The sequence below is a fragment of the Zalophus californianus genome, chromosome 1, assembly GCF_009762305.2.
Source record: "Zalophus californianus isolate mZalCal1 chromosome 1, mZalCal1.pri.v2, whole genome shotgun sequence".
Taxonomy (NCBI): domain Eukaryota; kingdom Metazoa; phylum Chordata; class Mammalia; order Carnivora; family Otariidae; genus Zalophus; species Zalophus californianus.
The window spans coordinates 113,855,198-113,875,376 of record NC_045595.1 but is presented as its reverse complement, the minus strand read 5'-3'; the positions used below and the strand labels follow the sequence as shown (position 1 = coordinate 113,875,376).

Here is a 20,179-nt window from a genome sequence, read left to right as displayed (position 1 = left end):
AGTAACAAAAAAATTCCCATACACCCTTCAATTACATTCCCCAAATATTACACAACCCCAGTACTTCTCCCATAACCGTAGTAGGATGTTCAACATCAGGAAATAAACATCAATAGAATACAACTAATCCACAGACCTTATTCAAATTTTGCCAGTTGTCCTATTAATGCTTTTTTTCTGAACCAGGGTCCAAATCCAGGATCACACATGACATTAGGTTGCCATATCTCCTTAATCTCCTTCAATCTGGGACAATTCCTCAGTCTTTCTTTGTCTCTCATGACCTGAAAATATTTGAAGGGCACTGGCCAGTTTTTTGTTACAATGATCTCCAAACTGGGTTTGTGTGGTGTTTCTTGTTGCTCATCTTTGGGCTTTACGTTTTTGCCAAGAATACCCTTCTCAGCCTATCATCTCTGAGGGTATGTGATGCACATGTACCACTGTTGACCAGGTAAACCTTAATCACTTGGCTCGGGTGGGTCTGGTGGGTTTCTCCACTCTGAGGTTATTGTTTCTCCTTTGTAATTAATTAGTATCATGTAGGAATAAGTAGATAATGCTGGTTTTCATTAAACTGTCCACTGATTTTAGGATCCTTTGATGATTCTGGACTGCTATGATTATTATTGTGGTATTTTCCAAATGGTGGTTTCTATTTCCAAAGTTTTAAATAGGGCCAGGTAAAATGTCTAGCTCATGGTGAATCATCCAGGACCCAACCCCAGAAATGACTAAAGCATTCTCCAAGTGAGCCTGAGCATTTGACGGAGCACTTGGGGCCACAGATTTCTCTATACAGCTTTAGTCTATGGACTGTTCTTTCCCTTTTCTCCCCCCACACACCCCCCAGATCTCTTATTTGTAGATACAAATAGGCTTTCCTGATGGGTGGTGGTGTTCCTGATGAAACACCAAGAAGGGCTATCACAAGTAAATTGATCACAACTTAATTATTAATTCATGCCCCTAAAGTACATACTGTGGAGATTAATGCTCTAAGCCCAAAGATCCATGGCTCATTTTTAGAACCACTGTCTTAAAGGAAAGCTGCATAGACTGATATCAAGGTAGCATACAATAAACCAAGACCTACCGTCTTTGGGAGAAATGCTTCCCAATCCATTTGGAGCTGTGTCATGAAATTGATGACCTTGGGGATATTTTTTTAGAGCACTCAGGTAGAGTTACTGAGTTTGGGGGAGGAGCTGGAGGTTGTATGAAATTAAGGAACACTAACACTGTGGGTCCTTCACAGTGTGGCTTTGGGTTCCATTAGTCCCTTCAGTATAGCATGTTTATTATCTAGAAAAATTTTCAGATCCATAGTGTGTCTGAAGAGAGAAAATTTTTCTTTTGCCATGTTTATGAAACAAGATGAAACCAGAGAGGGAGACAAACCATAGGAGACTCTTAATCTCAGGAACAAACTGAGGGTTGCTGGAGTGGTGAGGGGTGGGAGGGATGGGGTGCCTGGGTGATGGACATTGGGGAGGGTGTGTGCTATGGTGAGCGCTGTGAATTGTGTAAGACTGATGAATCACAGACATGTACCCCTGAAACAAATAATACATTATGTGTTAATTAAAAAAAAAAAAAAAGTTAGTTTCCAGTGGGACCAAACTTGGGTTACTAATTCTCTGGTTAAAGAGACCAAGGTGGTCTATGGACTCTGAGAAACAAACAGCGTATTCGAGGGGAGTGGGGAGGGGGCATGGGTTAGGCCGGTGATGGGTATTAAGGAGGGCACATAATTCACGGAGCACTGGGTGTTATATGAAAACAATGGATCGTGGATCACTGCATCAAGACCTAATGATGTATTGTATGGTGACTAACATAACATAAAAAGAAAAAAAAAAAAAGAGGCCAAGGTGGTGCAAATCTATAGGCTTTTACGGGACTGCAAAGCAGACCACCAAATATTCTTGGTTTCATGAGGACTCCTTGGGATAAACAAATAAGCGGTCACTGGTGTTTACAGACAGGATCGAAATGAAGACAAAGATAATGGCTGTCTCAGGACCTAAAGGTCCTTAGGCCACTGAAGAGAGTGGAGAAGTCCACTGAAGCAAGAGACAATCAAAGATAGGGCCCCATTTCTAGATGTAGTTTCAGGGACAGCAAAGGAGTCTCTTAATGAACACCCCTTCTCTCCCCATACCAAGGAATTACAAAGGGGAATCAACAAGACCAAAAGGGCCAGAGTTGGGCTGGAAGACACATGACACTTGGGGGACCAGTTACCCCCCTGGCTTTCTCCTGTGTGGGAGCGCTGTTGGCAGCAGCTAAGGATGGTGTGGTCATCTGGAACCCACGGGCGACATGGCAGGGGCTGTTGGCCACCCCAGGGTGATATTTATAGAATCAGGAAGAGTTAGATTCCAGTAACAAATGGGGTAGGGACTGGAAATTAATTCCTGCTGTGATTAGAACCCATGTCTGTGATTTTCCCCCACAGCTGGTATAGCCCAGGGAAACAAAGTTTACATTCATGAATAAATTAAAAGCAAGAGCTATTTCTTCTTTTTTGGAATTCCCTACTACCGATCATAGTATCTTTTGAAATCTGTAAGAAAAAATAATCTTCCCTAGGGTAGGAACAGGAAAAGCTTTATGTTCAAGTGGCAGTCCCGAATGACTTTTTCAGAACCCTTTAAGAATGAACTGCTGAAACACTCTGCCGTAGCACAAAAGCTGTTTGTCATGAGAATCATATTCTAAACAGAGGCCTTCTTTGGAGCCATAGGACTGAGTTTAGTATTTGGTAACTCATACATCCCTATGGTTAGGAGTTGAAGGTACCCTTTCTGAAAATAGTTCTGTCCAAAGGGATGGCTCTGTGTAGGAATGAATCCGCCTTTCTCTTGTTTCTTAGTCAGTCTTTGGGACAAATGTCTTATGTCATAGCTCTGAGCTGCAAGCTGACAAGATCCCTTTGAGGCTTGGCTTCACCCAGCTGGGTTCTCTGAGAGTGGCCACAGGGGATGCTTGGACATACATATCACTGCTGGGTACAGTGAACTTAAATAAGCAGAGCGCAGGTGGAACACTTGGCTGGGTCCTTGTAGTCGGAGCGGAGGAGGAAGCAGTCCGATCCTCACCCATCACTGGGCACTGTACACCCGGGGGCACTGGTCTACACAAAGGCCATATACCAGAGAATTGATTGGTAGGGATTCCCCCAGGGCTGCAGGGAAACATTTTGCTCAGGACCTGTGTGAATTTTGTCAGTCAGATCTGTCTACAGCCCGGGGCAGGCCTTGGCACTGCTTGATTTGGAAAGGCACTTGAAGAGGACTCAGAGACCTGGGCTGCAGGAAGGGGCAGTGACTGAGCCCCTGTCAAGGCCATTTTTCTTAGTTGTATTAATATTATTGTTTCCTGGGTAGGAACCATTAGTTTACACAATCCCTAAGGATCCATCCTTTCTGGAATGCCCTGGGAACACATCAGGAGGAGAAGATAGGGCTAAATAGCCTTTCACTGTTACACATTTATCCATTCAACTATTCATGTTGTTTTTCAATGAGTATTCATCGAGTGCCTAGTTAAGTGGCAGGCTCTGCCCTAGGTGCCAAGAATGACAGCAGTGAACAAGACAGACAAGGCCTCTGCCCTTGGGGAATGTTTCAATGAGATACATTATAGATATTAAGTGTTACAAAGGAAATAAGAAAGGTTAATGCAATAGAAAGTGCTTGGAGTTTGGGGAGGGCCGCTTTCCCTAGGGAAGGTCTCCTGATGGTAATGGCCGGCTGGAGCTCATTGTGTGAAAGCCTGAGGGATGAATATTCCAGGCAATGGGACAGTCTCATGCAAAACCCCATGGTAGGCGGGTGTTTGACAAACAGGAAGAAGGACAGAGCTCGGAGAGTAAAAGTGGGGTGGGCTGAGATGATGAATCTAGGTAAGGTCAGAGAGGCAGGCAGAGGCAGGGCCCTGGAGGGTATTGTTCTTCTGATGTCATCCAGATCAGTCTTTACAAGTTCTCTTTCCTAGAGACCTTGGTTTCATCTAAAGTCCAAAAGAGCAGCAGGGTGGACAAGCTCTGCACCCTCCCCTTATGTTCCCACTTCAGACCAATATGTCTCCCTCCCTTTATCAGATTTGCACATTCAAATTCTGTGTATGATTTAACCTCTCAAAGATTTCAAAGTTGTGGCAGATGAAAGATGGCCAGAAGTTCTTTCACTTCCCCATCAAGAGGTGGACTTTATTTACCTTGCACTTAATCGAGGCTACTCTCGTGACTGCTTTGTCCCAAGAATGTGGCAGAAGTGATGCTGTGCCAGCCTTTAAGATGACTGGCAGCTTCCACTTCTCCTTTGACAAGTGGGCTCTTGGCGCCTCAGCTGCCATCGAAGAAGCCCTACCCTGCTGAAGAGACCATGTGGCAGTGAGCCAAGGAACCAGCCAAAGAGTAGACTGGAGGCATGGACATAAGCATCCAGGCGAGCTGCTCCAGCCAGCCCCCAGCCTGGTGAGCCATCCTAGGGGACATGAAGACACTGTCTCAGACATTCTGTCTCCAGCAGACGTCATGTGGAGCAGAGACCAGTCAATCCTGCTTGTCTTGTTGTGGACCTCAGAGCTGTGTTCAAAATAAAACACTCTTTTCTCCTTCTACATTTACTAGTGGTTTGTTACACGGCAATAGAAAATTGACGCAAAGGTTTAAACAGAGTTTGAAAACCACTCCACCAAGCAAAATCAATGGTCTTACAGGGAACTCAGAGAGCTTACATCTCACAACTAGGGAGACAGTGGGGTATAGTGAACAGGACAAGAACTTTGGAGGAAGATGGTCTTGGGATTGAATCGTGACTTAACTTCTTTGCTTCTTCATTCCTTTTTCAAAAAAGATTTATTTATTTTAGAGAGAGGGAGTGAGCAGCGGGGAGAGGAGGAGAGACTCCATACTGAGTGTGGAGCCCAACTCGCGGAGCTTGATCTCGAGATCCTGAGATCACAACCGGCACTGAAACCCAGTTGGACACTTGACCACCTGGGCCACCCGGGCACCCAGCGCCTGCTTCTTCATTTCTAAAATGCAAATAACAATACATGTCTTAGAGACTTAAAATCGGTGTGTTAAGAGCTTGGCACATAATAAGAGCTCAAAAATTATAACTATTGCGTGGGCATCGGGGCCCTTCCAATGGGGGTTATAACAAGCTGCTGGCTTGGGAAGCCTACTTGGTGTGGCCAGTGCCCTGTCCCAGCCAGAGTCCATGAGAACTCACAGTGTACATGGCCGCAGAAGCTGGCAGGGTAACCCAGGCTCACCGGCAGACTCCCTTACATGTTAAGGCGTTACGTGGACACAGAACTTCAACACTGAATTGGTACTGAGGACACTTTTTCCTTTTCAGTTCCCCTTCGATCCTTCTGATAAAGTCAAAGCATAACTGCTACTATGGCTTTAACATCTAACACTTGCTAACCTACCTTCCTGCCTCTTTGCTTTCATTTTAGCAGAGAGAGCTTCATGAAACATCTAACCTTCGGTTCAGAGTATTTGGCAGGCTGCAGTGTCTAAGATAACATTGTTTGATATCACTGTTTAGTTTTCATTGTACTTAGCTTTGGGCCCATCACTAACTTCCTCCCCCCAACCCCCCCCCACACACCTTGACGTAAAGATTTCCTTGGAGATAAGGAGAAAAGTAAATCCGTTTAAAACAGAGTGAGATAAGAAATGGTACAAGATGTGGCATGAAGGTCACAGACAGCGGACACAAAGGCCGCCGCAGCGAATGTCCCCGCACTCTGTCTGTGGGCCCTACTTTGGGTTGTCACCGTCAAGAAAAGCTGACAAGCCCATCACGGGGGCGTGCTCTCCCCCTCCGAACCCCCTGCGGCCCATGCTCAGCACAGCCCCGCGGAACCCAGAGGGCTCAGCCTGGGATGGCAGGAGGGGAATGCCAGCTTCGCAGTTCCCGATGTGCAGGCGATGGCCTCTTGGTTTCCAAGCCCTGCTGAGAGCCACGCTGGCCCACGCGCCACGGCGGCTGCCCCGGGACTCCCGCCCCGGCGGTTCTGTGGGCTCAGCTCTCTCTGACCTTCCCGGTCTGCAGCTCTCGCCTCCCTAACGCGCTCAGCACTTTTCACCGTTCTGTGATAGTCTCAAAGGGCAAGGGGATGAGAGCTTTGCTGTAAATGTGCATCTTCTGCAGAAAAGGGCCGCGGAACACTTTAGGAAAAGGACAAAAGGGTCAAGGTGGTTTTGGAACAGAAGAGGGAAAGAGGGACTATAAAATTTGAATGAAGCGCCTGGAGAAAAGGAGCCGGAGAAGGGAGAAGGCTTTGTTTGGTATTTAGAGCTAAGAGGGGAGACGGGACAAGAACAGGGATGGAGACCTTTCAGGTAAGGGCTGCTTGAAAACGAGAAATGTTAATGTCACTCTAATCAAAGCCTCAAAATCCACCACCGTGTTGGTCTCCAAGCGAATGTGATCGTAGCATTTTTGTCACAGTGTTTCTCCATGGCTCCTTTGTCCTCCCAGGTACCTACTCTCTGGTATCTCCTTAGCCAGGCTCCAGGGATTGCAGGGTCTAAAACACTACTCTCCTGTCTCACTAGCCCTGATCCACTGGGTTTTTCTTCGACACACTGACCACAACATGGAATGTTACTGGGTCATTTATTTACTATCATTCTCTCCCTGTTAGATAGTTAACTCCACGAATGCAGGGACTGTGCCTGTCACTTTGTATCCCCAGTTTTCCTGGCATGGAGGAGGCACCCAATAAATAAATTTTGGGAGAATGAACTCAACTAGTTAAAGTTTATGAAGCCCCTAATATATACAAGACAATACTAGGGATCAAAGGTGAGTCAGATATGAGTTTTGCCCTTGAGAAACTAATAATAATCACTATCAGTTCTAGAGGACTTCATCCATGCTAGACGCCTTATACATACAGTGTTATTTTATCTTTGATAACGAGGGGTGATATTTAATGTAAACATATTTAACAACAGGTATTGTAGACATGGACCTCTGTAAGTACCGTGAACTAGAACTCAGGGGTATTAAATAACCGTTGCAAAGGTCTGAGACCCAGGAAATGGCAGAGCCAGAATTTGAATGAAGGTGTGGCTGACTTCAGTGCACATTCTCCTAATCCCACTACAGGGGTTCCTATTGTCCTACTTGTAAATATGTATTGGGCACCTACTGTGTGCACAAAAACAACAACAACAACAACAACAACAACAACAAAATGATCTCCACCATCAGAGAGTTATGGGTCTCATGGGAAAGTTGAGGACTTTGGGTCCACATAGTCCCTGGCGTGGCCAGCCGGTCTCTTCTCCCTCCACCATTTTGCTTCTAGCAGGTGGTAGGGGCAAAGTCTGAACAAACAGAAAGAAAGGAGAAGGGCAGAAGGGGCGGGGGAGTGCTGGGCAAACAGGCAGCTCTGAGGATGTTTACAGAAGCCCAGAGAACAAGCAGAGAGAGGCTGGGTCCTTGGATAGCTGCTGTGTTCCATAGGGCCACCTCCCTGCTCACCTTTGCAGGTGACCTCCGCCCTGAAGTTGCCCAGCCTGGGGTGGCAGCGGGCAGAATTCTCCCTGAAGGTGCTCTCTCAGGCCCAGCAGCAAAATCTGAATTTCATCTCAGATGATGGCTGATACAAACAGTACCACCGCACTCCAGGGCAAACTGGGACCTGAGCGGCTGGCTGACTGTTGTTAATATTTAACAACAGGTATTGTGAGACATGGACCTGTGTAAGTACCATGAACTAGAACTCAAGAGGTATTAAATAACATTGCAGTGGTCTGGCGTCACATTTGCAAGTTCCTAGTTGCAGGATGGAGGACAGCCTCCTGACTCGTGTCCAACTTTCCTGGAGCCGCAAGGGCAGCAGGGACGGCAATGAACTTCTAAGGGGGCCAAACCCTGAGGGTTCAGGTTGGTGTTGTGGCAGCAACCGCCGTTAATTACTATCCTAATACGTCCTCCCGAGGCACTCCGTCCGCACTTCTGCGCACATCTGTAACAACCCTGAGAATCACAGCTGTCAAACCCTTCCAGTATTAGCAGGGTTCGACTTCAGCTTCCATGGGCTTGGCTATGGCACAGTCTTATCCTGGAGTTGCTTTTGAGAAAGTAATGATAGAATTAAACCTGTGCTTCTGTCCCCTCACAGATGTGGCACAAAACTACTCCGTAGCTTCTAGTTAACACAGGCCTGGAAATTCTAAATACCATCTGGGTAAGTAAGTAGTCAATTTCATATCTTCTGTATATGCTACAAAGAGGAGAATGTTACAAGAAGAGAATGAGGTTCAGGACAGTCAGTGAACCGGGCCATGGTCACATGGCTCCCGAGCGGCAGGACTGGGGTCCTAACCCAGGGAATTCTGATTCCAAAGCTCATTCCACAGTGCCCTGCTGCCCTGACTGACAAGTTGCCCCTATTTATTTATTTTTATATATTGTTTAATAGTTAAGCATTTTTGAAAAGATTATTTATTTGAGAGAGAGAGAGAGGGAAAGCATGGCCTGGGGGAGGGGCAGAGGGAGAGAGAAAATCCCTAAGCCAACTCCCCACTGAGTGCAGAGCCCCATGTGGGGCTGGATCCCAGGACCCTGAGATCATAATGACCTGAGCTAAAATGGAGAGTCAGCCTCCTAACTGACTAAGCCACCCAGGTGCCCCAAGTTGCCCCTATTTAATTTACTACGGAAGATAGTCCATAAAAGGAGAATACTCGGTTATTTTTTTATTTTATTTTGTTTTTCATTTTTTAGAGAGTCAGAGAGCACTAGCAGCAGGAGGGGCAGAGGGAGGAGAAGCAGACTCCCTGCTGAGCAGGGAGCCCTAGGCGATGCGGGGCTTGAATCCATAACCCTGGGATCATGACCTGAGCAGAAGGCAGACACTTAACTGACTGAGCCACCCAGGGGCCTCAGAACACTCGGTTATTAACCTCAAGGAGTAGAGACCAGATGAGATCACTAGGTGAACCAAGGTAAGATAGTTAAAAGGCAGTAATAAAAAGCACCGGTGAGAATGAAACAGATTTGAAATACTGCAGGCGTTCGGACAAAGGGAGAGATAGAGGCATGCGTGTCGGGAATACCAGGCTTCCCAAAGCTTAGAGAGTTGAAGGAGGCCAAGAAGGATGGATAAATTGTGGAGCAAGAGGAGCAAGGAAAGTTCTACACAAGAGAGAGCACACTTGCAGGGCTTGAAAGGGGAACCAGCCTGGGGCATTCAGGGGTCACAGGGGAAAACAACGAGGCTCTGTGGAGATGAACGGGGTGGAGGTCACGGGACAGCAGGCCATGAAAGGCCTGGCTGAGGAGTGGACTAGACCTTGAGGCAGGGCAGAGCCATGGGAAAGGAAGGAATCAGTTGTTTGAAGAAGCAGGTCATTGGAGGAAGGTTTTGGAATGTTGAGTTTTTTTAAAGATGGAATTGGTCTCAGGCAGTTAATGGTCCAGGGATTTGACTCAGGAAAGACGAAGATCTAGAACGGCAATTTAGTAGCTATCCCATGGTTGCGGTTGGTCCACCTTCTTGACTAGCAGGCCCTATAATAACTTTCCATCTCTAACTTTGAATGAGAACCGTATTCACGTACTGTTTCGATTCTGTGGACTGAGGATCAAGAGGATTGTCCTCTGGCCCTTAGGTCCAGGTCACTTTCTCTGGCCTCAGTTATTTCATCTGCAAAATGACAAGAGTTGGACCAGTCTCTGGGAGTCATCTGTGGTGACCATGAGCTCTTAATTTATGTCCTACTTTTCATAAAGCCATTCTGTCCCCCACCCCTCCTTTGTTTCTTGGAGATTTTCTTGGGATATGTGAGCAGTTTTCCTTTCTAGGGTCTTTGGTCAGAGGGAACATAAGCCATCTGACCTACTTTTTATGGGGCCTGACTTCCTGTTCTTGTGTGTTGGCCAAAGCCTCATGTCTCAAAGAATGCAGTCCTCTTCAATTGCAGTGCGTGAGGACCCTAGTAGACCCAGTGTTCACAAATCACCTCTTGGAATACACACTGAAATATTTGTGGATAAAATGATAGCACATCTGGAAAGTGGGTAAGGTATAGATGAAACCAGATTGGCCAGAACCCGATCATTATTGAAGCCGGGGGGATGGTATGTGAGGTTTCATTAAACCATCCTGGCTACCTCTGTAAATCTTTAAAATGTTTCCGTTAATGAAAAGTTAAGAAAAGGAAACACACGTACTTCTTTGTTTTGTGCTGCAGCATCCAGAAAGCCAAACTGTTGAGTATCCACAAAGCAGTATCCCAAAGCGATCCTGAGACGTGGGAAAACAGTGCAGTTGATACAACAAAATAATTTACTGTAGAGTCTCTCTGAGGACACTGGCCTCGGATGACTTGTTGACAAGAACATGTCCATTGATTGTGAGCTGTTATTTTCCTGCCTCTGCCTTCCACTTGTCTTTTCCTTCCCATTCCTTTGTTTGTGAGTTAACTTTCTCCCACGGGCAGAGAACTTTGCTCTTTCAAGAACTGCAAAGAAAGGATGACAGAGCCCTCCAGAGCAGTGGTTTTCCATTTTTTTTTTTTTTTAAACCACAACTCAGGGTAAGAAATATACTTTTTATCATCACATACAAACACAACTGACATGTAAGTTTCACAGGATAACACCCTCTACTCCGTGGGGTACGTTCTGGTATTTTCTGTTCTGTTCTATTCTAGTCTATTCTGTTCCAATATTTTAAAAGGCTGTTGTGATCCACTAAATTGATTTCAGGATCACTAACGGGTTGCAGCCTGCAGTTAAAAAATTTTTGGTTAATGAAACGATACATTGGGCAGGACACTTAACATTTAAAACATCTGGCCTGGGGTTGAAGTCACAGGCAGCTGGATCTCATTTGTATCTGACAGTGGAAAAGATCTCCACACTTTCTTTAAGTGGGTGGAAGGTCAGATCTACAATGCTAGCCAAGGATTGACGAAAGTATTAAATTTCAGGAGATGTGTTAATTGATGGGCCCATCAACAGGGAATAAGTCGTAGGCTTATGATGGGACTTTGGTTGAACTGGGCTCAGCCACATGCCATCTTGTAGTTATAGGGTGGTAAAAATGGGAGTAGCCCCATTATTCACACTCCACTATGACTGTTGCTCAGCAGAAGCACCAGGCAATGGCACGAAGCCACACATGTCCTTTGGAACCAGACAGACCTGAACTGAGACCCCATCAGCTCCTAATCATGTGACTCTAGACAGCACACTCACCCTCTCTGAATCTCAGCTTTTTTCTCATCAGGAGGGGGATAATAATACTATTGTATTAAATGAGATAAAATAGAGCATCTAACCAGAGTCAGAGAGATGAGGGCAGACCTCCAACAAATGTTGTTAACCTCTTCTACTAGCACAGGGGCTGTGGAAAGTTTCCTTCAAAGACTGCTCCATCTTGTGCCCTGTGTGATGGATCTGTCACCTCTGCTTTGCCCAGAGGTTTGCTGGAGGGGAAAAAAAGACAGAACACTCATGTAGAACCTGGTATGAAGTACCAGCTAGCCAAGAGAGAAGCCAGGCTGAGTGACCTAGGCACCATCATTCACTAGCTTTTAGGTCTTCAGTTCTTCAGGGAAATGCTATGTTCTTCTAAAACTCTTGGCTTGTGTTTCTTAAAGATATTTAGTTTCCTGGGCACCAACTCAGACCCATTGAATCATAATCATCCCAACCCAGTGCCTAGTAATTCACCAAGTCCTTTCAAATCCGCTTCTTAAATATCTCCCCAGGGCATCTCATTGTTTCCTCTTTGCTGCCCCACCTCTGCACCTGTCAACTGGATTCCTGGCTTCCGGTCTTGCTTGTTCTCCACCTGGTCTCTACTCTGCAGCCAGAGAGATGGTTTTACAATGCAAAAGTGATGCAGTGAATGCAGTGCAAAACATCCACTGATTTCTCTGTGCTTTTGGAACAAAGTCCAAACTCCTGACATGTTTGTTCCCAAGGCTCATCTTGACCTGGTCAACCTTTGCGTCTTCTCTTTTGCTCACCTGCCCCAGCCTCTGGACCACCAACTCAGGGACAGTGTCTCTTCTGCTATCGATGTTGGCTGATGCCCAGCACACGGCCTGGTGCAAACTAGGCACAGAATGCAAGAGCAGTTGATGAGCGCCAACTAAAACTTTTCCATAAAATTATGGCAAGTGACCTATTTTCTGGACAAAATAACTTCCACGTCCTCTGGCAAATGGTCTCTAAAGTCCCTGTTGTGTTGTCTCCTGGTTGGTTAGAGAATAAATCAAATGTACTATAATTTCCAACATTTTATATTTTTTTTCTTTTTTTTTTAAGATTTTATTTATTTAGGGACGCCTGGGTGGCTCAGTCGTTAAGCGTCTGCCTTCAGCTCAGGTCATGATCCCAGGGTCCTGGGATCAAACCCCATATCGGGCTCCCTGCTCAGCGGGAAGCCTGCTTCTCCCTCTTCCTCTGCTTGTGTTCCCTCTCTCGCTGTGTCTCTCTCTGTCAAATAAATAAAATCTTTAAAAAAAAAGATTTTATTTATTTATTTGTCCGAGAGAAAGAGAGAGCGAGAGTGAGCGCATAAGCAGGGGGAGAAGCAGGCAGAGGGAGAAGCAGGCTCCTGCTTAGCAGGAGCCTGATGCAGGACTCGATCCCAGGACACTGGGATCACGACCCGAGCCAAAGGCAGACGCTAAACCAACTGAGCCACCCAGGCATCCCCAACATTTTATATTTTGGTATAAGAATAATTTCAAGGACTTTTTTTTTTTTGGATTCTGGAGAATAAATACAGTTTGGGTGCCTTTCCTATACTCGTCAAAATACTTTAAGTGATTGCTGGTAGTTTCTCATTGTTTCTAAAGCCTGGTCTTGCACAGACATAATGGCTGAAGATTTCCCTTAGTAGGGAGAATGTCATGCATTACGGTTTTCACTTCCATTTAACCAGATTAAGTATTTAAGTGCTTTGTGCTCTGATTAGAGGTGTCTGTATATGAAGTGCTCCTTGAACAAAAGTTATGGGTAGTCAAATGTAATTTAATTGACTAATGTTCCATATTAAGGCAAAACCACTTCACTTAAGTAATTAGCTTGAAGTGGTTACAGTAGCAGAGTTAACAGATTTACTTTTATTTCGTCGATGCTACTGGCATTAGCTAACAACAGAACTCTGGCAACAAGCTGTTCCACAGAATATTCGGGTGCAGCAATCTAGGGTTCCAGGCCATGCTAGTACTGCCCAGCTACCTCCCTAAGAAGGCATCAAAGAGCCGTCATCACTGGATCAAGTTTTCCCCTATGGTTTGTTCAAAAGATTGAATAAGCATTCAAAATGAAGGAGCATCCTGGAGAGAATACGGGCAGTTTCCCTAAACATAGTGGTGTCCACTGGAACAATCATTCACAGAATTTTCTAAATAGTGATTCCCAAGTCACTATGGATTTAGGATGCCACGGAGTCATTGGGGTGGCAGTTACACGCAAGAGCAGCAAGCTTGGGGTTCAGGGTAGGCAAAGAAACAGTCAGTTATTAGTGAAACAGGTCACAGGAAACCTAATTTATAATGGCTTAAACAGAAGTTTTCCCCACATAACTAAATCTCCAGAAACAGAGGGTTTAGTGGGTCAAAGATGGCATGTGGGCACTCGGAGGCTTTTTCCTTCCAGTCTGCCATCCTGAGCAGGCTGGCTTTCTCCTCGGACTGGTCATTCTGCGGCCACACGCATCAGTATTCCACATAACAAAAAAGGGAGAGGAGGCAGGCAAGCCGCTATGTTTCCCTTTGTCAAGAGAACACAAGGCTTTTCCAACCGGGCTACCCAGCAGACATCTGCGTGGATCTCATTGACTGGAACTGGGTCACATGCCCCCCGGCCGTGGCTCCAGGGAGGCTGCGGCAGCGGGGAAGAGGACTTTTGCACGTGCCCTAAACTCAACCCTATCAGAAAAAAATTTCCCCTTTTACTCCCTCCTTTTAGTAAACAAATATTTTGTAATACTCCTTTATCCAGAGAGGCAATGAATAGATCACATAACTGGTCTAGATCCATAATTTTAGAAAAATGCCCTAAATGTGACATAAAAATAAGAAACAAGAGGAAAGTAATTTATAAGAAAATGTTTGCATTTCAGTGTATAATTGCCTCTGTAGGACTCCATTAGAAGACATAATGTCACAGTCAGACATTTGCACCTATTTTTAAAGGAATGGTTGAGAAGAAAAAAGAAAAAAAGATCAGAAGATATTCCATACAAGAAGTACAGGAAGATGAAAGAGCCGAAGTTCAAATGCGCACTGGAATAAAAACCAATGTAAATATAAGTAGAAACAAACCAGACTTGTTTGCATAGGATAAAAGCAAGAAGAAAAAAACCCTTAATTGTCCAGGCAAATTACAGGCTGTGGAAATGGAGACAATGAAGACTATGATAACCTCTCAAGTGAGCTGAGCCTTATGGCTAAGTGCAGTGTCAAAAATAATTGTTATGACATGGGACAGGGAACTGGGGAAGGACCACAGGAAACCCATCTCCTGTCTTGAAGACTTAATGCATGTCACGATAAACACTTAGCCTTGAGGACCTAAAAACAACACAAATCAAACCAAAACAAACCCTTGGAGGCCCTGTGCTTCAATAAGCAATGAAACAGAAGGTGTTCTAGAAAAAAAAAATCATAATCAAGGAGGCTCTGGAGAAGGTTTTTGGTACTCATCTGGTAAGAAGATCAAAATAAAGCTGAAAAACAATAGGCAACCCCCAAATGAATAAATGTTATTATTCTCACACCATAGATTTCTTATCATTATGCTAAACCAAAAAAAAAATTGTAATATGGGATGACAAACATGAAATTATTTTGAAAACTTGTAAGAATGCATTTAACTCGGATTTCTGTGTTTCGTGCACCTCCCCTTATTTAATCATATTCAATTCTGTTAGCAGGGACTCAAACCCCCTCACACATAAGTCCATGTGACAGCTACAACGTTGGGGTGTGGCCCTGTCAACTCACACACAAGCAGTGAGGCCCAGCCGTGATGTCATTGTCTGTAATAGGGAATAGCTCCTGGTAAATTTCAAAACAGCACGAACATAACACAGCCTAGCACAATCTTTCCTCGATTTACGCAATTGCTGTACTTCTGGAAAATTTCAGCGTTGGTTAAAGCTATGAAACATGTATTTGTGTTTCCTTGTAAAATGGAGTTCGATCGGGAGGCGCAAACGATAGTTTTCTCACCTACCCGAATTTCCAGGGGGCATGAGAAGGATGTGCAGGGCCAGTCTTCGTGCCACACACCTCTGCCACGTGTTGCAGGGCCTCCTTCAGCACCCCTGGCCCCACTGTCTGGTGCCCCTCAATCACTGTGACATTTACAGCCCCTTCCACCCTTCCTCCCCCCGCCCCCCCCCCCCCCCCACATTTCCAAAGCCCCCTCTGGTGTGGTTAACCATCTTCCTGGAGAACTACTGGCTCAGGTGAATCACTCGTGGCCCACACTGGGTTGCACACAATGTCTGGGTGAACGAAATCAGGGCTCTGTAGGCGAAGGGCCAGGGGGACAGACACTGGGCAGGCAACTAGTCATGTCATACCTGCCACAGGGAGTGGAGAGGAAGCCGGAGCAGGTCCCCCCTAAAGCCCCTTTTCGTGGAAGAGGGGGAGCTGGGGGGATGCCCCGTCCATGAGGAAGTCGGAGGCAGGACGACGGGACCTGGGTAAAGGGTGAAATCTCAACCCCACCAGGGCCAGAGCCCCGCACAGCGAGAGGCTGTCCCTGGCCCTCACGCCTAGCTCGGGAGCAGACGGCGTCTCCAAATATGAAGTGGGTCCTGCTGAAGGCGGTGGGGGCTGAGGAAGGCTGAGATGCCCCTCAGGAGCCTTTGGCCGCACAGCAAACCCAGAGAAGGAACTTCTGCGCCTGCCCGGGCAGCACTGCTGCAAATCTGGCCACAGCGGTCAGGCCCCACCTACTTCCCCACTTGAAAGCCGACCTCTAATCTGAAAAAGCAGAACTACCAAAAATCCGCATCTGTTTCCTTACTTGGTCTGTGGGATTTTCACAAGGGACCCACATGGTTGCTGCTAGAATCTATCTCCTCTCCCAATACTGGACACAAAGAGACAGCCCCTCTCTATGGAGAAAAACCACCAGACATATTCAAAGATTTTTTTTTTTTTTTATGATAAGAGGTCCAACCTGAGAAATCAAAGCAAAAATGTTCCCTTCCAAAAGTATTATGTCAAGCCCAGGAGTAGGGAACCTTAAAGCATCTCTAATTTGTGTCCTCGGGGAGTTTAAGGGCATACCGCACCCAAGACACAGGAGCAGGTAGGCACCACAAAAGGGAGCGATGGGTGCAGGAAGACTATTTAAGACACAGTAGCTACATCTGGAAATGCATGGAGGCAGTGGACAGGGCTGGTACTAAATTAGGGCAAGAAGACCAAGGAGACATTTTCTCACAGTTGAATAGAGACAAAAATGACACAGAGAAGAGAGAGACCGTGATGCACAAATCCAGTAAAGCCAAATATGTAGAGACTTCCCACAATGAGAAAACAGATGCAGTGATTAAATCTGAGTGGGAAGTTACTGTTCTTTTCTTCATCACACTTTTTGCTTTGCTTTCACTTCCTTCATATGTTCGTGGAATGTGCTACTTATAAACCCAGAAAACCATAAGCTACAACAAGCGCACAATTCAGAAGAGAAAATCAGGGTAGAGGCCCTGTTTTCTTCCTCTTTCAGTAGAGAAAAGTCTTCTAGGCCTGGAAGGGATCTCAGGTGGATGGCTAGAAGTAAGTATGATTATCATTTTCAACTGAAGGTGAGCGTTAGCTGGAAGAGAGTATCATCTGTTTGTTTCCTCCAGCTTCCCGTCATAGGGAAGGCCGAGCCAGATCTGCTGCCTGTGGTCTTCCTCGCAAGCAGGCTCAATCCATGTATGATCTCCCTCATCTCATTGATGGGGGTTCCCAGCAAGAGGGGAGCCAACCTTGTCATGTTGAATTCTGGGTTCCCCTTGCAGAACTGCAGCTAGGGTCTGGAGTCCGGGGCCGGGTGCTCGTGTGGCTGATGAGGGAAAGGTGGGAGGTGTTCTACCAGGATGAGACTGTGAATTTTGTGCAGTAGAAGCTCCAGACCTACTGTCCCGGGGGAGCCCTGGCTTCAGCAGCTGGTCATCAGGTCTTCTGGCCACAAGACTGGGGCTCAGTGCAACTCTCACAGCTGAGAAAACAGCTTGAATCACTTGCTCTGCTAATGGCACATCAGGGAAGGAAAGAGTGTCTTACTGTAAGGACTTTCTAGTAGTTCACAGTTTTCTTTTAAGTGGATTTAATGGGACATTTAATTTTCTCATGGCTATCAATGAGAACAGCATTACACACTCAAGTACTGCCTAGCACTTCCCAAATGAGCATTTGCTCTATGGAAAGCTGCCCCTTAGAGGACGCGGAGGCATTGATATTTTTAAGTGAATGACATGGACTATTCTTTTCATACGTGCATATGAATCCAATCAGTAACAATGTCAGTCTTTTTCTTCAACGTAGGCTTTTTAGGCATATCCTAACAGGGTTGAAAATACTGGCATGTTGCAAAGCCTAACAGTCTTTATGGTGCCCTCACCCTTAGTGATAATTATTCTGGGTATAGAGTTCTGCCCATCGACTGATGACTGGATATTCAAAATGTGGCACATACATAAAATGGAATATTAGTCAGTGGTAAAAAGAAATGAAGTACTTCTATATGCTACAATATTGGTTGAAACCTTTGAAAACACACTACATGAAAGAAGCCAGTAACAAAGGACCACATAGTGTATGATGCCATTTATATGAGATGTCAGAATAGGCAAATCTATAAAGACGGAAAGGAGGCTGCATAGGGATGAAGGCAGCATGAGGAGACTGGGGAGTTATGGCTAAGGGTGTGGGTTCTCTTCTCAGGCTAATGAAGTGTTCTAAAACTGATTGTGGTGATGGGTGCCTAACCCTGCAAATACATTAAAACCCATTGAATTGTACCTTTGGAATGTTTGAATTGTGTGGTATATGAATTGTATCTCAATAAAGCTTAAAAAAAAAAAAAGACAACCACAGACAGTCCCTCTTTTCTGGGCATGTGCTTATACTTAGGGCCTGGCTTTTATCTCCTCTCTACGGCTCTCAGATTCCTGGCTTCATGCTTCTGTCTTTGATGCTTCACCCTTGTTGCCCTGCTTGGAATCTCCTTTTTTTTGTTGTTGTTGTTGTTAAATTGAACCCAGCTTTTCATTTGGCTCCCAGCTCTGCTTGCTTTCTTAATTTTGGCAAATCTGCTGACCTTGGGTGAGAAACCCCACTTCCTTCTCCAGCCCCGCGGAACATCATCAGCAGGCTGCCCATGATCTTGCATAACAGATGGGGAATTCAACAGAGATGGACCCGCACCCCTCTTCCTCAGTGGCTTTTCCTTGCATAGCAAAAGGAGCTGGGTTATTTCTTATCACAGCCACTACCTTCTGTGAGCACTGTGCTTTCTAAAGTAGCTGCCCACTCGCCATTGTTCTTTCCCATTCACAGTTGTACTCACTACTGTTCAGCTGTCCTGTGAAGTGGCTACAGTATTAACATCCTTGTTGTACAGAGGAGATTGAGCCCAAAGAGGTGAACTGCCTTGCTCCAAGTCACATATTGGATCACACAACTCAGATCTTCTGATTCTAGCTCCAGTCTTCTTTCCATCAATTCAGACTCCCCAACCTGAAATCCCACTCTAGGATGAAAGCTTTCACTCCAAATCCATTGGTTTCTTTGATCTCTGCCCTTCCATTGTGTTTGCTGAGCAACTACTATGTGTTAGATGCTAAGTGCTAGAGATACACTTGAGAAAAAGACAAGGCCCCAACCCACAGACTATCAGACAAGGTGGACCTGCCTACCCTCCTTATCTTTGCTCAAATAGTATCTCCACTGTGCCCAGGGCTCATACCCTCCATCCTGCACTAATGCCCACACCATCTGGTATGACTTCCTTGTCCTCTCCACCAGGTCAATGACTACCTAACCTCGAAGACACCCCCCCTAGGATAACACACTTTCCTGATAATACATAACCTCTCGGGAACTTTTTCTGCTTTCCTTTGGTGTTACATATAGGTTTTAAATAGAGGCAACCATGACCTGAGTGTCCCTCCCCACAGAGAGGAAAACAAATTATCCTCTGAGCCCAGAGGGGCTCAGAGCAGAGGTGTACAAGTCACCTTAAAGATACAGAGTGGCTCCCAGGTAGCCCAACTGCTGAAAACTTGATCAAATGCACTAAATTATCTAAAGAAAGAGAGCATTAGTAAGAGGCAGTTGGTTAGTTATGGAAACTAGAGAAAGGATAATCCCTGAAACAAATGTTGCTGATGCCTATCAAACACCATTCTGGAAAAGGAGCGCCCTGCCAGTGTGTGGTACAGGAATAACAGTGTAGACATGGTCTAATGGGCCACCCAAATTTGCTGGGACCAAGCCCTTGACTCATGCGCCTCCTGCCCTAGCTCTGATGCCATGTTGCCAGAGAACCACCAGCAAACCTGGCCTCCCTGGCCTCTGAAGAAGATGGCATGAACATCTGGCCCACCTAACAGTTCTAGTTCTCAGTGGAAATTAACAAATGAGCACATGGCTTTGTCCATCAGCCTCCCGTGGCCATGAATCTGTCTTCCGGCCAATCTGGGACCCTCCCAAGGCTGAGTATCTGACCCACCAAGGCCTAGGGCAAGTTCCCGGACCACTGTAAATAGCCAGGGAAAATGGCCAAGTGCAGCTGAGTGAGTGACAAACCCACTTTCTTCAAACCCCTCAACCTAACAACAAATGCTGGTTGGTTGACCCATTCCCCTGGGAAGAAGGCTTGGAGAAAAAAAATCAAGCTTTGCCCTTGCTCTCCAAAGGCCTAAGCACCCCTGTGATTTTAGATGCTAACGATGTTGCCATTGTTCAGTAAAACCAAAGGATTGAGGCTATGACACTTGACAGGGCGAACCTGGGAAAGACAATCATTTGAACAAACCTAACTATAGGTTAACTAAATATATTTTCAGATATATTTAGTCATGACCATATTTGGTGGGCAATGTCTTTACTTGTCATTATTTGATGTGATTTTCTTTTCAAAATTTTTAAAAGATTTTATTT

The 20,179-nt window shown here is 45.6% G+C and overlaps 1 long non-coding RNA gene across 1 annotated transcript; it reads right to left on the bottom strand.

Moving 5' to 3' along the window:
- Positions 1-4,892: 4,892 nt before the first annotated feature.
- LOC113916163 lies at positions 4,893-15,871 on the bottom strand. The gene is made up of 4 exons (XR_003517855.1): positions 15,598-15,871; positions 11,330-11,476; positions 10,218-10,290; positions 4,893-5,046 (listed from the first exon to the last, which is right to left on the bottom strand). It is a non-coding gene; the product is annotated as an uncharacterized LOC113916163 (long non-coding RNA).
- Between the last annotated feature and the right edge of the window lie 4,308 nt (positions 15,872-20,179).